A 16,770-nucleotide genomic window follows, 5' to 3' on the forward strand; every position below is an offset into this window, starting at 1 on the left:
CCCTCCAGCACCTTCGTCTTGACGTCGTCGTCCTCCTCTTGCCCTTTTGGTTTAGAGTATTCGAGGCCCCCTTCAGCCCCTCGTGAATGTTGTGCCGTGTGTTCCTCTGTGCGAGTCACAGCACCATTTAGCGGTTGGTCCTCTTCTAGCACGTTCGTGGTGACGTCGGGGACCTCCACCAGTCTTTTTTCCCTTAGGCTTCTGAGGTCCTTTTCGACTTCGCCCACTTCCAGCGTGTTAGGATTTTTATCCTCGGGACTTCTTTTCCTGAGTCGCATGTAAATTTTGCCAGTGCCAAAGGACATTTTGCCAAGCTGCGTGCACAAAATATCCTCCGCCTGCTTGTTTATTTGGAAGATGTAGAACTGACCATCCTCGGTAGGCCGAGATACAGTAAGTACCTTCCAATCCTGTGTCGGTATGTTCGGATTCTGGTTCAGCAGAAGTCGCAGTGTATCCTCCGACTTCATCACGCATGGTATCCATACCTTAACTTTTGGTACCGTGGGGATTTGCGCTTTATCCACCACCTCAAACCGCGCGTTCGTGCCTTGTCTTTGGAGGTTTGGAACGACTTCCTCCAGCCACCGCAAGCTCGCGATGTTGTCGCACGCTATCATCTTCACACCATTATACCATCCCCCCGAATCAAAGTTTGGAATGGGCTTACTTGGTTGTTCCCGCATCATCTTAAGCATTAAGCTAATAAGCTCCCTTTCCACAGATCTCCACCTTTCAGTAGTCATTTGTCCGAACGGACTGCTACGATCAACCAGCGCCACAGTCAGTGACTGCTTTGCCACATCACTCATCTTCTCGGGAAAAGCAGGAGTCTTAGTGTTATCTCCCTTTGGAACCTCCGAGAACACCGGAGTCTTCGCGTTAACTCCCTTTAGCGCCTCCGAGAAAGCCGGAGTCTTAGCGTTATCTCCCTTTGGCTTATCTCCTACTTCCGTAGTTGGAACTTCCCTCTGACTGGCAGCTTTCGAGGTAGTTGCTACCTCGCTATTGGAACCCATCTGTCTTACAGCTTTGGGCCTACTTGTCTTGTCTATGCGACTGCCCTGCCTCGCGGCTCTAGGACTGGGTGCTTTCTGCCTCTTGAAAGCAGGCTTGTCGCCTTCTGCCGAACGTTGCCTCTTCATTCTGCCATTCGACGCTTTTTCCTCCTCGTACCGGTTGCAGAACCGAGGGTTTCTCGCAGCAAACCTTTTGAACTGCCTTCGACCTACTTCTACCGCTTCATGGGCCCATTCCAAGCGCTCGATCTCCACTTCTGTTGGGTCGACCACTGCTCCCAAGCGTTGTACAATTCTTAGTGCTGCACGGTACTGCGAGAGAGCTCTTTTACTTCCTCTGCTCCGTACCCTTCTCCACTCTTCTACTCCGTTTTCATTTATGTGCTTCTCCAACACGGAGTTCATTGAATCAGCACTACTCTCGCTCCCCGAGTCCGACGCATCGCTTACTTCGTATTTGTCGTCCTTGGATTGCGACTCAGTCCTCCTCTTTACATCCTCCTTATTACATTCAGGTAATGAGTTGTTCATCTTGGTCGTACGACCACCTGCCCGACAAGGCGGGCTCAGCGGTCCAGTATTATATACGGGGAAAGAACCGTCCGCCACAGCAGCGCCCCTTATGCGGTAAGGCCATAACTACTTCCCGAGATGGCCCGGTATCGGGAAGGCTCCGTTCGAATACAGCCGAATTTATCCCCTGGCTGCAAATCGTCCAATAGGCACGGTCCGCATAACACCCTGGATTAGGGGGTTGGCAGTTCTTGGTCACCGACATCCCGCCGCCCTCCTATGAGGCGAAACGGCGTAGATGTCAGTCCTAAACAGCTCCGCCTCATAGTCGGGCGCTATGGAGTTCGGCTAAGCCCTCACACCAACGACAAGGTGCCTACCCTAGTGAGGGGTAACCTGCATATATACTTAAAACATTTCATAAAAAGTTTGAGAAGTACCTGTGCATATGTAAATGGAACTCAATGAAAAATAAGAGTTAAAAAAATTGAATATAAACAAATTGTTTTAAAAACATTCAGAGTTTGACGGTGATCGAACTTGCGCCACATGGTCTCAACCGCAACATCATAGCCGCTGGGCACCTACAACTGCTTGACGGCTTGTGCCAAATGTTGTATTTAACATTGTAGTACACGCGAAATATACCGTTTCTTTTTTCTTGAACTTAGTTTAAGAACATTGTTCTTAATTTAAGAACATTGTTCTCATTTATAGAACATTTGTTCATAGTTTAAGACCAGCCGTTCCCTTTTCAAGAAGATGGTTGTCAGTTCAAGAACAAGGTTGTTGTTTTGAGAACAGGTCGTTCGTTTTTCAAGAACAAAAAAGTAAGAACATGAAAAGCTTGAATTGAGTCCGATGGTGCTGGATTTTATAAAGGCGTTTTTCTCTGAGTGTATAACTTGAGTCGAATATGCATAGCTTGACAATAAACTTGCAATTTTAGACGTGCGCAGATTACTGTCAAGCGGAAAATTATCTGCGAATGGCTTGTGTTTGGCCTGATAATGTCGTTTTATATTCGAGCTTTTAATTAACGCAACTGTTTGTTGACAAATTAAACACATCGGAACTGCTCCAGGACGATTCGGCAGCGTGATACAATACATATCCGTCCATTCTGGTAAAAACTGTCTATTTTCCACTTCAACCTTCATTTTTTTTATTATTGTCAAAAATAATATAACCGTTAAAGCAAAATGAACACTAAATGAAATAACGCTGTTTGTAAAATTTTTGTAATTAACAATATGTATTTATTAATATAGTTGGACAGAGAAAATTTGAGTTTCAAACTAAATATTTGACAAAAGCATTTCTTCTAAGTTTTACTGACGTTTTAATTCAAATTACAACCACAGAGCCGCATTTTACAGGGTTGATTATCTTTTTAGCTAAAGCGCTGCATGACAGCGTTCATTCTTACAAAAATAAAAGTGGAGTAGGAAAAGCACCAGTGCCACCGCCGAATAAAAAACGAGTTGTGTTTGTACGATAATCAAACTTGCACTTGCATTGACACTACGCAATTTAAAATGTTCACACATAGCGAAGGTGTGAAAAGCATAACCGTGCAGTTCTGTCATGAGCCATAAGTAAAGCTATAATTATTTATTTGTGTCACCGACAGTTTGCGTGTGAGAGCATTGAGGGGCATTCGCTGGTTGACTGTGAAGCAGAACGGTAGTCAATTCGTGGTACAATCAATTTCCTTAACATTTGAATTATAATTTAACCTAAACCTTTTGTTAATTAAATAAACAAATACATGTATTACTTTTATAAACGTGGTGAGACTATTCATTTTAATCCATTTGGACATTCCTGACATCTCAGAAGTGATATGAACATATTTTACATCCATTCCTACATACGAATTGAATTTTCAATCAACGACACAAGCGAGGGGAAAAATACCACCAGTAAGCGAATCAACGAATAAGTTTAAAAAGTAAAAGAGCAAACGAAATTGCTTCAAACGTCTCTTAACATATTTAAGAGATCATTTGCAACAGTTACAATCGAAAAATTATAACGGCGAGTGACTTTGTATACGTACACAACAAAAGGTAAACGCAAAAGAATCAACAATCGAAGTAACGAATGTATGAACACAAGCAGAAGGTTAGTTTGTGTGTTTGCAACGACTTCGATACAAATAAAACGACGAGAACGCAACAACAAAAACAAGACAAAAGCAAGAGTAGATTTTTTTTGTTTTGTGTTTTTGCAACGGCTTAAGAGCAACGTAAAAGGGGCAGTGGTGTTTATAGCTGCAATATTAAAGAACGTTCTGGAATTCTATTGAGGAGAATTATTGTGTGCCATACGGGCTGAACAACGGCGAGACGTTCAAGAAAAACCAACGTGATTACAAGTGAATTTCGGCAGAACTGGAAAAAAAGAGGCAAGACAATTTTTTTGCATATTGTGGATGACAATTGCATGCAGAAAAGTTAATTGCACTATAATATGGGAAAAATGATCAAATTAAACACTTTAAAGGTTGATCAAATCAACAAATTGCTACAAAACCAAGGTGCGACGGTAATGGGCAATAAAGCAACAAAAATTATTAAATTGACAGAAATTTACGGCGTTGATGAAGTTGATGCTGAAGAGTTGGAGGTAAGCAGCGAAGTTACAGCTATGCAGAAGCAAATGGAAGAAATGCGTGGCATTATTGCGGGGCTAGCTAAGTCTGTAAACGATTTGGTGACAGTACAGACAAGGCAAACGTTAACACCGTCGAACGCCACAACGATTCCAGCAGAAGCAAGTTGCCACGACAACCATTCAACTGCCACAACAGAGGTTCACGCTGAAATACCAAGGAGTTCATCGGAACATGATTTTAATGGTACACCAATAGCAGTTCGTCCATTGTTAGTCCCAATGACGCAACGTGAATGGAAAAGAAGTGCAGTACACGACATCATCGCAATATTACCGGATTTTGATCCATTAAAAGGGAGTTTAACATCGAAACAGTTTGTTGATAAAGTTATACAGCTACGAGAAGCATACGGATGGTCTGAGCAAGAAATTTTGTTAGCCGGTCAATCAAAGTTGAAAGGGGTGGCCAAAGAATGGCTCGATGCACAAACCGTATTTCAACGATGGTCAGCTTTTGTATCAGCATTTCAAACAGATTTTCCTTTCACAATGTGTACGGCAGAAGTGCATACGGAATTATCACGAAGAAAGAGGCGAACAAATGAAACGTATAGTCAATACTATTACGCTATGTTAAATATTGGTAGGCGAGGTAAGGTTGATGAAGAATCAATCAATACATATATTATTGGGGGGTTAAATGACAGTAATTTAACACGAACCCTTATGGCAATGAAATTATCAACATGTAACGATTTATTGCGATCTCTTGATAGTTTAGCAAATGTATATTGTGCGTTCAAAGGTACAGATAGTGGTAATAGAAATGTAAACGAGGTAACACGAAATGTTACTACAGAGAAAAAATATACAAAATGTTTTAATTGCAACGAGTATGGACACATTGCAGCAAAATGTCCAAAGCCTGCAAGAAAGGAAAGATGCGCAAAATGTAACAAGGTGGGACACGATTCTAAGTCTTGCCGCTATGAAAAATCAACGGTTGCAAAGGTAGTTAGTGAAAATTTATATCCACCTTTAATGTCAAGTGTCTTGCTGAATGGTGACCAGTATTCGGCGTTTATCGATACTGGCAGCGACACATCAATCATATCCGAATCCAAAGTACCAACCAATGTGGAAAAGAAAGTATGTGCTAGAAAGTTAGAGGGATTTGGGGGTGCAAGCGTTGAAAGCAAAGAAGAGATTGAAGTAGAATTAGTTATAGAAGGCAGCGCACTTAATACGAAATTGCATGTAGTACCCGACGAGTTTATGCCATACGATCTGTTCATTGGACGAGATGTTTTATGTCGAAAAGATTGTTCACTGGTTATACAGTCGGGAAATATGCAAATACAGAAAAATACGGCAAAGGGTTTTAATGTTAATGTATCATTAAGCAAAGATGAAATGCATGAAGTACTTCACTTACTAGAAAAATACGATGATTGTTTTGCAGAAGATTTAGGAAAGCTTGGACGTTGTAAAACAACAACTATGGAAATCGTTGTCAGCACCGAGAAACCAATTACAGGTAGGCAGTACCAGGTACCTTTTATCCAAAGACCTGTACTTTCCACGATAATTGACGAATTGCTTAAGCACAATATAATTCGTCAGAGTTCATCACCTTACGCAGCTCCAGTTGTAATAGTGAAGAAGTCAAACGGGGAAGATAGAATGTGCGTTGACTTTAGGGCACTTAATGCGGTCACCATAAAAAAACAATTCCCAATGCCAATAGTAGAAGAGCAGTTGTCAAAGCTTGGGGGTAATACGTTTTTTACCACCCTTGATATGACTGCAGCATATTATCAAATTCCATTACATGAGGAGAGCAAGAAGTTCACAGCGTTTTTGACGCCTGAGGGATTATATGAGTATAATGTAATGCCATTTGGACTGCGAAATGCACCAATGGTCTTTCAGGAGATGATTATTCAACTTGTACGTGGTTTGAGAAACCGAGATAAAATTATAAGCTACGTTGATGAGGTTATAATTGCAACAAAGAATGTTAGTGAAGGTATTGATGTCCTAGCCGAGTTTTTGGATGCAGTACGAAATGCTGGTCTCACGCTAAAACCAAGTAAATGTACTTTTATGTCAAGAAATGTTAAATTCTTAGGCCATGTCGTAAGCCAAGATGGTATTAAGCCTGGTGAAGAGAAAACAAAATCAATTAAAGCTTTTCCTCAACCCACTAATGTAAGTGAAGTCCGTCGATTCCTTGGCTTAACAGGGTTTTTCAGGAAGTTTATACCAGATTATGGTAGTACCGCTATGCCGCTAACAACGTTACTAAAGAAAGCACAAACATTCGTGTGGACAGACGAACATGCCATAGCTTTTGAAAAATTAAAACATGCACTTTGCACTCAGCCGGTGTTAGTTTTGTTTGACGTAACAAAGAGCCACGAAGTACACACCGACGCTAGTTCCATAGGACTATCTGGAGTGTTGTTGCAGCTAGAAGGCGAGGATTGGAAGCCGGTACACTATTACAGCAGACGATGTAATGCAGCTGAGTCTACGTATCCATCACATGAATTAGAAGTATTGGCGATCGTAGAGACGCTTGAACGATTACGAGTTTATTTAGTCGGTACTCCATTTGTTGTACGAACGGACTGCAATGCAATTGCAACAACTAAGTCCACTACAGCATTGAAGCCGCGCATTGCCAGATGGTGGCTAAAACTACAAGAATTTGATTTTACATGTACATATCGACCTGGGTCTAAAATGCAGCACGCAGACTCACTTAGTCGAGCGCCTGTTGAAATATCGAAAGGTACAAACACTGTTGCAGAAAAGGTATTGAAACTTAACCGAGGCAATACGATGGATGATTGGATTTACTCAATGCAACTCCAAGATGAAAATTTAAAACGAATAAGCGATATAATTACAGGGAAAGAAACGGCAGATGAAGCTACAATTAAGCAAATGAAAACCGATTATACGATGCATAACAGTCGATTATTTAGAAAAGCTAAGGGCGAAATGAAATTAGCAGTACCAAAGGCAGTAAGATGGCGAGTTGTTAAGTCATGTCATGATGACTCTGGACATTTTTCTTTAGAAAAAACATTACAGCGACTATGCAAACATTTTTGGTTTCCACGCATGAGGAGGTATGTCAAATCATACATAGCAGCTTGTGAAGAGTGTTGCTTAAATAAAATGACGGGAGGTAAACCGCAAAGCCAATTGCACGTAAGCGATGTGTTGCCGATCCCATTTAGGCACATTTTTATTGATCATGTGGGTCCATTCCAACGCAGCAAATCAGGGTTTTCGTACATATTAGTAGTTGTATGCGGATTCAGTAAGTACGTAATCCTAAAGGCAGTCAGAACTACGAAAACTGAACCAGTCGTAAAAGCACTAGAAGAAATCATGGCCATTTTTGGTCAACCACTTAAAATAACATCAGATCGAGGTACGGCGTTCACTTCGAGGCAATTTGAAGAATTCATTTCCAATCATGGTATTCAACACAACAAAACTGCAGTACGAACACCGGGAGCTAACGGACAGGCCGAACGCGTAAATAAAACAGTTATCAACGCTTTGAAATGTATGAGCGAAACGGCCAAAACATGGGATAAAATGCTTCCAAACATTCAATGGACGATTAATTCCCAACGTAATGAGGTAACAAAATACACGCCTAATGAACTTGTGTTTTATTTCAATCCCAGAGATGTAACATACAACCGAATGATACAAGCTATAAACGATGATGATAAGGGTAATCCAGATATCGAGGTGAAACGTGATGAAGCAGCAAACAATATAATGGCAGAGAGACATAAGTGGAAAGAGCGTTATGACAAAAGACACCAAACTCCAAAGAAATATGATGTTGGCGACTTAGTGGTCATTGATCATGTTCCAAATGCAACAGGTCTCTCCCATAAGCTGGATCCCGCATTTAAAGGACCATATATTGTTACGAAAGTACTTAACTACGACAGATATATTATCGAAGATCTACCAGACTCAACACATACACAAAGACGTTATTGCAACATATGTAGTGTGGATCACATAAAACCGTGGTGTGCATTGATTCCTGAACTTGATGGTATCGACGACGACGATGATTCGTCCATGCAGGACGAAATGTCAGGAAAGACCGAGTTGTCACCGACAGTTTGCGTGTGAGAGCATTGAGGGGCATTCGCTGGTTGACTGTGAAGCAGAACGGTAGTCAATTCGTGGTACAATCAATTTCCTTAACATTTGAATTATAATTTAACCTAAACCTTTTGTTAATTAAATAAACAAATACATGTATTACTTTTATAAACGTGGTGAGACTATTCATTTTAATCCATTTGGACATTCCTGACATTTGCTACATTGTAATCTAACGGCTCATAGCTAATTTCACCAAACAATTTAAACGAAAAATTAATATTGTTACGAATATTAGCAAAACTAAGGAGTGCTGCCATCTCCAGGCCGATGCTAAGCAGTGACGTGAAATCACATCAATAATTCAATCATTATGTATCTACATAAACGAATCAATAATTGCGTCTACACATATGTACACATTCCGACGAGCACCATTTACATACAAGGCAGCGAGAGATGAGATGTCACACACAGATGAATTTACTTATACGCTTATGTGTGTGCGGGAGACTGTAAACTACAAACTCACATATGTACATCTGAGAAGCGCTAAAAAGTAGACAATTGTAAACAAGTAGAAACTATATGAGAACTATATAAACACGAATATAGTTGGTAAGTTCTGGAAATGGAAGAGCCTAGAAGTATGCAGCGTAAACTATAAAAGCGGGGCAGGCGAGTAAGAAGTAATTCAGTTTGAGTTGAGCAATCAATCAGTTTGATTAAGCACGCGATCTGGCGGCCAATAGTAGAGTTTCATTTGAGTTATCAGTCAGTTTGGTTATTAAGCCAGCGAGTAGCAAAGTATAAGTGTTATTGTGAAGTACTTTAATAAAGGACATTTTTCCATTATTCAATATTGGAGTTATTTATTCAACAGTTTAGTGATTCGATCTTAGCAGAGGATTGCAAATAGGAGGATTTGCAAGTAAATTCGTTACAATTGGTGTCAGAAGAGGAATTGTTGAATAAATTCCAGAGGACAACAAGGACATGGCAAAGTTCAGTGAATTGAAGATCCAGCAACTAAAGAAGGAGTTGGAGAGCCGTGGATTGAATACAAGCGGCGTTAAACTTGAACTTCAGGCACGGCTACGAGAGGCAATGGAAGCAGAAGGAATTGATGTGGAAGAGTATGACTTTCATCTTGATGGCGAGGAAATAACAAAAATGGAAGAAACACCGCAGAGAATGGCGAACACAGACTTGAACATGATTTTGGCTGCAATATCTGCTCAAACATCGACAGTGGCTTCTCAACTGGAATCACAAAAGACAGATATAACATCTCAACTGGAATCGCAGGAGACACGCATAACATCCAAGATGGAAAAACAACTAGAATCACAGGAGAACCGTATAACATCGAAGATTGAGGCACAAGAAATGCGTATGTCAGAAATGTCGACACAGATAACATCTAAGATGGAAACACATTTGGAAGAACAGAAGACATATTTGGTATCTCAACTGGAAACGCAAGAGGCACGTATATCTGAAATGTCGGCACAAATTTCGGAACAGGTATCATCGCAGCTCTTTGTGAAACTGGAAGAGCAGGATGCAAAAATTTTACAACTCGAGGACAAAATTGATGCCGAAATAGAAGCGTTAAAAGGTCGTATGGAGCAGTTACAACTAAACCCGCCCAGCTGTTTCAGCAAGCAATCCAAAGGTAAAGACACCATCATTTGACGGTTCTGTTCCTTTCCAGGTCTTCAAGCTGCAGTTTGAGAAGACCGCAGCAGTGAACAACTGGAATGCGGAAGATAAAGTTGCTGCACTGTTCGTGGCATTGAAAGGGCCTGCAGCGGAAATCTTACAGACGATTCCAGAGTACGAACGGAACAGTTATGAAACATTGATGGCTGCTGTAGAACGACGTTATGGAAGCCAGCATAGGAAACAGATATTCCAAATTGAGTTGCAAAACCGCTACCAAAAAGCAAATGAGACATTGCAGGAGTTTGCTTCAGATATTGAAAGATTGGCTCATCTTGCAAATGCGGACGCACCCGTGGAATACACTGAAAGGGTAAAAATTCAGAGCTTTATAAATGGCATACGGGACGCCGAAACAAAGCGAGCTACATACGCAAACCCAAAGCCAACATTCGCAGAAACGGTGTCACAAGCCCTGATTCAGGAAACAGCTTCGCTTCTGTGTAAGCCAGTTTTCAAAGCACGCCGTGTGGAAGTAGAAAGGCCAGAGTGGGTAGACGCAATATTGGAGGCGCTGAAAGGATCGCAAAAGCGGAGTGAAAAAGTTATCAAATGCTTCAAATGCGGGAATTCCGGTAACATTGCACGTCACTGCGATCTTGGTCCTAATAGTTCCAACAATGTGGGTGGCCGTAAACGCAAAGCTGGAGGAGATGAGCAAGAGCGAGTAAGAGGTAGAGATCGAGAGCTAGATCCAGCTATTGAATGCCCTGTGATATCTGTGTTGCAAATTGGTAGAAAATCGAGCAGTCTTACCGTCAGAGGGAATGTCGATGGCAAGGAGCGTGTACTGACTGTAGATACGGGCGCATCTCATTCCTTGATTCGATCTGATTTGGTCTACAAGAGAGTAAAGTCATTACCTGGAGCGAGGTTGCGTACGGTCACAGGCGAATATAACCAAGTCCAGGGAGAAGTAATATGTGAAGTCCTAATTGGGAAGGTCATGGTTCTACGCAAATTCGTTGTGGCGGAGATCGTTGATGAAGTTATATTGGGAGTGGATTTCTTGGTTGACCATGACATCAAGATCGATATGCAGAGAAGGGTGATGCATTACGAGAACCAAGATGTGCCACTTAACTTCAGTTTGGAAAAAGGGTTCAGCAGTAAGCGAGTGCTGGTGGAGGAGATTCGACAGAGACCACGAAAGTCAAGGAAAGTAGATCGAGCAAAGGTTGATGGATCGAATGTGCCAAATAAAGCGAAATTAAAAGTACCTGCGAGAAAAAGACCGGCATCAACAAACCCCAATGGACGCACTAAATTGACTGAAAGAATTTTTCAGAAAGAATGCAAGGATGGTTTCAAGCCAGCGCGCACTTTTGTTGGGAAACGTCGGAACGATACTGAGTATGTGAAGCCAATCCGTCAAGAACAAGCTCTACAAAGTAGTTCTTCATTGGCCAAGCAACAGAGTGCGAGAGAACGATCCAGAATAAAAAATAAAAAAAATATAAATGTAAGGCGCGATAACCTCCGAAGAGATCTAAGGCCGAGCTTCTCTTCCAATTTGCGTCGTGCTCCTCTTGATTTTTCCCTACAAATTGGCCGGACGGGACCTACATGTTTTATGCCGACTCCGAACGGCATCTGCAAGGCAGATGAGTTTTCTCTGAGAGCTTTTCATGGCAGAAATACAATCGGAGCGCTTGCCAGACACTGCCGAGGGGCGACCCCGCTTAGAAAAATTTTCTTCTAATTGAAAAATCTTATTTCTAAAATTTTGATGTTTTTTGCACGGGAGTTGAACCCAGGGCATACGGGGTGATAGGCGGAGCACGCTACCATCACACCACGGGGGCCGATCCAGAATAATGAGTAGTAAGATGGAACACAGGTACGACAGGGAAAATAATTCGGAAGGTTTTCGGAATGGAGATATGGTACTGTTAAGCAACCCTCACCGGCGGAAAGGTGTTCCAGCCCAATTTCGGTGCAGTTGGGAAGGCCTGTACAAAGTTGTGAAGAAGATCAGTGATACCATCTACCGCATACAAACCACTGGGAAACCACGGATTAGAAGGGTGGTACATTTGGAGATGCTAGCGGCGTTTAGATTGGGAGATTTGTCTGATCGGGACGATCAGACTTAGGTGGAGGGCAGTGTTACGAATATTAGCAAAACTAAGGAGTGCTGCCATCTCCAGGCCGATGCTAAGCAGTGACGTGAAATCACATCATTATGTATCTACATAAACGAATCAATAATTGCGTCTACACATATGTACACATTCCGACGAGCAACATTTACATACAAGACAGCGAGAGATGAGATGTCACACACAGATGAATTTACTTATACGCTTATGTGTGTGCGGGAGACTGTAAACTACAAACTCACATATGTACATCTGAGAAGCGCTAAAAAGTAGACAATTGTAAATAAGTAGAAACTATATGAGAACCATATACACACGAATATAGTTGGTAAGTTCTGGAAATGGAAGAGCCTAGAAGTATGCAGCGTAAACTATAAAAGCGTGGCAGGCGAGTAAGAAGTAATTCAGTTTGAGTTGAGCAATCAATCAGTTTGATTAAGCACGCGATCTGGCGGCCAATAGTAGAGTTGCATTTGAGTTATCAGTCAGTTTGGTTATTAAGCCAGCGAGTAGCAAAGTATAAGTGTTATTGTGAAGTACTTTAATAAAGGCCATTTTTCCATTATTCAATATTGGAGTTATTTATTCAACAGTTTAGTGATTCGAACTTAGCAGAGGATTGCAAATAGGAGGATTTGCAAGTAAATTCGTTACAATATTTTGCGTCGTCAGATATATAAAACTCATGGACAAAAATAATTTTTCACTTAAATTTCTTTCGTGGAACCGGCTGTCAGTTACATAACTTCAAAATAAATTGCTGATACAAGATCCGCATAAAACAGGACCACGGTCCGCCATTTGGTTACCTCTGGTATAGACTATACAATCGCTGTAAATACCCAATAAGAGAGAGGGGTCAATAAACCCCACGTACACCCCAGCTTTCTTTTACACGCATCAAGTGCCGTCGAGGCCTTCTTCACTCTCTTCTCCGTGTTGAGCGACCACGATAACTTACTGTCTGGAAGGATTCCTAGATAATTTGTGCAAGATTTCTCCTGCACGGTTACCCATCCTAGCTTAGGCCTGGTTCAATTTGGAACCCTAAAAAAAATAAGAGTGTTATGAGAACTCAATTAAGCCAAACGTAATTGCTCAGCTGGTAGTTAAGATAATTGGAGTTCTTGCAGTGGTTGCATGTCAATCGATTATTATATCATTTGCTTTAAGTGAGAAGTTATAAATATTGTGTCCTTATACCAATAGGTTTAAACAATGGTTAGAGGCTGTTTGGGAAGAACGACTGTATAATAAATTTGCGAATAGTTTTATTAAACCTTGAAAGTGTAAGCTATAAGAGTGAACGAAGGAAGATAAGAGAAGGAAACTTAAAGAAAATTGGGAAAAAGCGCAGACAAACTGCTGGCCAGCTTAGCTGCTAAAAATGCACTCAATACACATGCAGTTCAAAAAAGGACAAAGTCGGCAGTTTGTTAAGCAAATAAAAATATGCGAACAAACAAACAACTGAAAAAGCGCACAGCAAAAGCCGACCAAATTAACTTGCAGACAGTGGCAGCAAAACAGCTGAACTCAAGGGATTAGAAGCAAAAACTACAAGGGGTAGATGTCGGAAGTAAAACAGCTAAGCAATGATAAAGTTGCAGTTGTTGGTCGCTAGTTGATTTTTTTTTGTTTGTTCAATTCTACGCCACAGAAGGCCATATGGTCGGTCCGGCTAAAACAGCAATGAACTGCCAAGCAGACAGATCAGCAAGAGAAAAAGTTACAAATAAACTCAGCAGTCAGACAGACAATTTGAAAAGTGCGCGCTCTCCACCATCGTAGACGCCTCGAGGCATAACGTGCGAAGCTAGAAATAACACAAAGAGTAGCGGAGTCAAAGGAAATATATACACACACACACATACACAAGCGTACTTGTACACATAAACACTTATGCAAGCAAAGCTAAGTAAATGTGCAAGTAAACATAAGTAAGAATTCGCATTCGTTCACACTTATCATACGCCTGGGTGTACCTTTTGAATTATGAAGGCGTCAACCCAAGCGCTATTTCTATTGTTGTTGTTATTTGCTCGACATGTGATTTTTTCTTCGTTAAGTCTACGCTTTGACTATTTACACATAGTTGTTACAACAACAATGACATTTGCAAGACGATTGCATAAAAACGCCCACCAGCACAGCCTCCTCACTTCTCCCATTCGCATTGACTTGGCCAACCAACAAAAGCTGGCTACTATTGCTGTCATTGTTTATACTCAGCGTGCTTTACACACAGAGTATATTAACTTTGATTGGATAACGGTTGGTTGTACAGGTATAAAGGAATTGAGATAGATATAGACTTCCATATATCAAAATCATCAGGATCGAAAAAAAATTGGATTGAGCCATGTCCGTCCGTCCGTCCGTTAACACGATAACTTGAGTAAATTTTGAGGTATCTTGATGAAATTTGGTATGTAGGTTCCTGAGCATTCATCTCAGATCGCTATTTGAAATGAACGATATCGGACCATAACCACGCCCAATTTTTCGATATCGAAAATTTCGAAAAACCGAAAAAGTGCGATAATTCATTACTAAAGACGGATAAAGCGATGAAACTTGGTAGGTGAGTTGATCTTATGACGCAGAATAGAAAATTAGTAAAATGTTGGACAATGGGCGTGGCACCGCCCACTTTTAAAAGAAGGTAATTTAAAAGTTTTGCAAGATATTATTTGTCAGTCGTTGAAGATATCATGATGAAATTTAGCAGAAACGTTACCCCTATTACTGTATGTATGCTTAATAAAATTTATTCAAATAGGAGAACGACCACGCCCACTTAAAAAAAAATTTTTTTAAAGTAAAATTTTAACAAACAATGTAATATCTTTACAGTATATAAGTAAACTACGTCAACATTTAACTCCAGTAATGATATGGTACAACAAAATACAAAAATAAAAGAAAATTTCGAAATGGGCGTGGCTCCGCCCTTTTCCATATAATTTGTCTAGGATACTTTTAATACCATAAGTCGAACAAAAATTTACCAATCCTTGTGAAATTTGGTAGGGGCTTAGACTCTAGGACGATAACTTATTTCTGTGAAAAAGGGCGAAATCGGTTGAAGCCACGCCCAGTTTTTATACACAGTCGACCGTCTGTCCTTCCGCTCGGCCGTTAACACGATAACTTGAGCAAAAATCGATATATCTACTAAACTCCGTTCACGTACTTATCTGAACTCATTTTGTATTGGTGTAAAAAATTGCTGAAATCCGACTATGACCACGCCCATTTTTCGATATCGAAAATTACGAAAAAAAAAAAAATGCTATAATTCTGTACCAAATATGAAAAAAGATATGAAACATGGTAATTGGATTGGTTTATTGACGCAAAATATAACTTTAGCAAAAAACTTTGCAAAATGGGTGTGACACCTACCATATTAAGTAGAAGAAAATGAAAAAGTTCTGCAGGGCGAAACCAAAAGTCCTTGGAATCTTTGCAGGAATATTGTTCGTGGTATTACATATACAAATAAATTAGCGGTACCCGACAGATGATGTTCTGGGTCACCCTGGCCCACATTTTGGTCGATATCTCAAAAACGGCTTCACATATACAACTACCACCACTCCCTTTTAAAGTACTCATAACCCCTTTCATTTGATCGTACAAACAAATTCTAGAGTCACCCCTGGTCCACCTTTATGGCGATATCTCGAAAAGCCGTCCACCTATAGAACTAAGCCCACGCCTTTTAAAATTCTCATTAACATCTTTCATTTGATACCCATATCGTACAAGCAAATTCTAGAGTCAGCCCTGGTCCACCTTTATGTGCGATATCTCGGAAAGGCGTCCACCTATAGAACTAAGCCCACGCCTTTTAAAATTCTCATTAACATCTTTCATTTGATACCCATACCGTACAAACAAATTCTAGAGTCAGCCCTGGCCCACCTTTATGGCGATATCCCTAAATGGCGTCCACCTATATAACTATGGCCCACTCCCTCATAAAATACTCTTTAATACCTTTCGTTTGATACACATGTCATACAAACACGTTCCAGGGTTACCCTCGGTTCATTTTCCTACATGGTTATTTTCCCTTATGTTGTCACCAGAGCTCTCAACTGAGTATGTAATGTTCGGTTACACCCGAACTTAACCCTCCTTAATTGTTTGCTTTAACTACGTACTTACACACTGTTGGCACTGCTGCACTTAGTTTTGTTGTTGTTGCTGCTGCTGCAACATCTGTCAGCACACGACATGTCGACAGCTGGGCAACGCATGTTGCCAACATTAAAATGCACTCGCTCAGTCGCAATACATCGGTTTTAAAGTTCTTGCTCGTTATAAGACAGGCGCGGTTTGAGGTGGGTGTGTGTTGCTGTGTGTTGGCGGCGCCTTTGTTAGTTTCAAAAACATAGAAACATACATTTTTCAGTTATTATTATAAAAAAAGAAGCGTAGAAGCAGAAACTATCGCATTTTGTGTTATGTCGTAGTGTTGGTGGCAAAAAGGATTCTGATCATACATAATTGTTATTTGCGTACGGATTTTCAACAAGATGTTTTACTTGCAAAATGGCGCTACGGCGCTAACCACACACACATACTACTATTAAAAGTTTTGATGTGTGCACTAGAGAATACTATTTTAAATA

The 16,770-nt window shown here is 40.7% G+C and overlaps 1 protein-coding gene across 3 annotated transcripts in view; it reads left to right on the forward strand.

Annotated features, from left to right (window-relative positions):
• The window catches only part of stol (stolid), a 257,670-nt gene that overhangs the window by 221,027 nt on the left and 19,873 nt on the right, over positions 1–16,770 (forward strand). The gene's annotated exons all lie outside the window — the stretch shown is intronic.

The sequence above is a fragment of the Eurosta solidaginis genome, chromosome 2, assembly GCF_040869045.1.
Source record: "Eurosta solidaginis isolate ZX-2024a chromosome 2, ASM4086904v1, whole genome shotgun sequence".
NCBI lineage: Eukaryota > Metazoa > Arthropoda > Insecta > Diptera > Tephritidae > Eurosta > Eurosta solidaginis.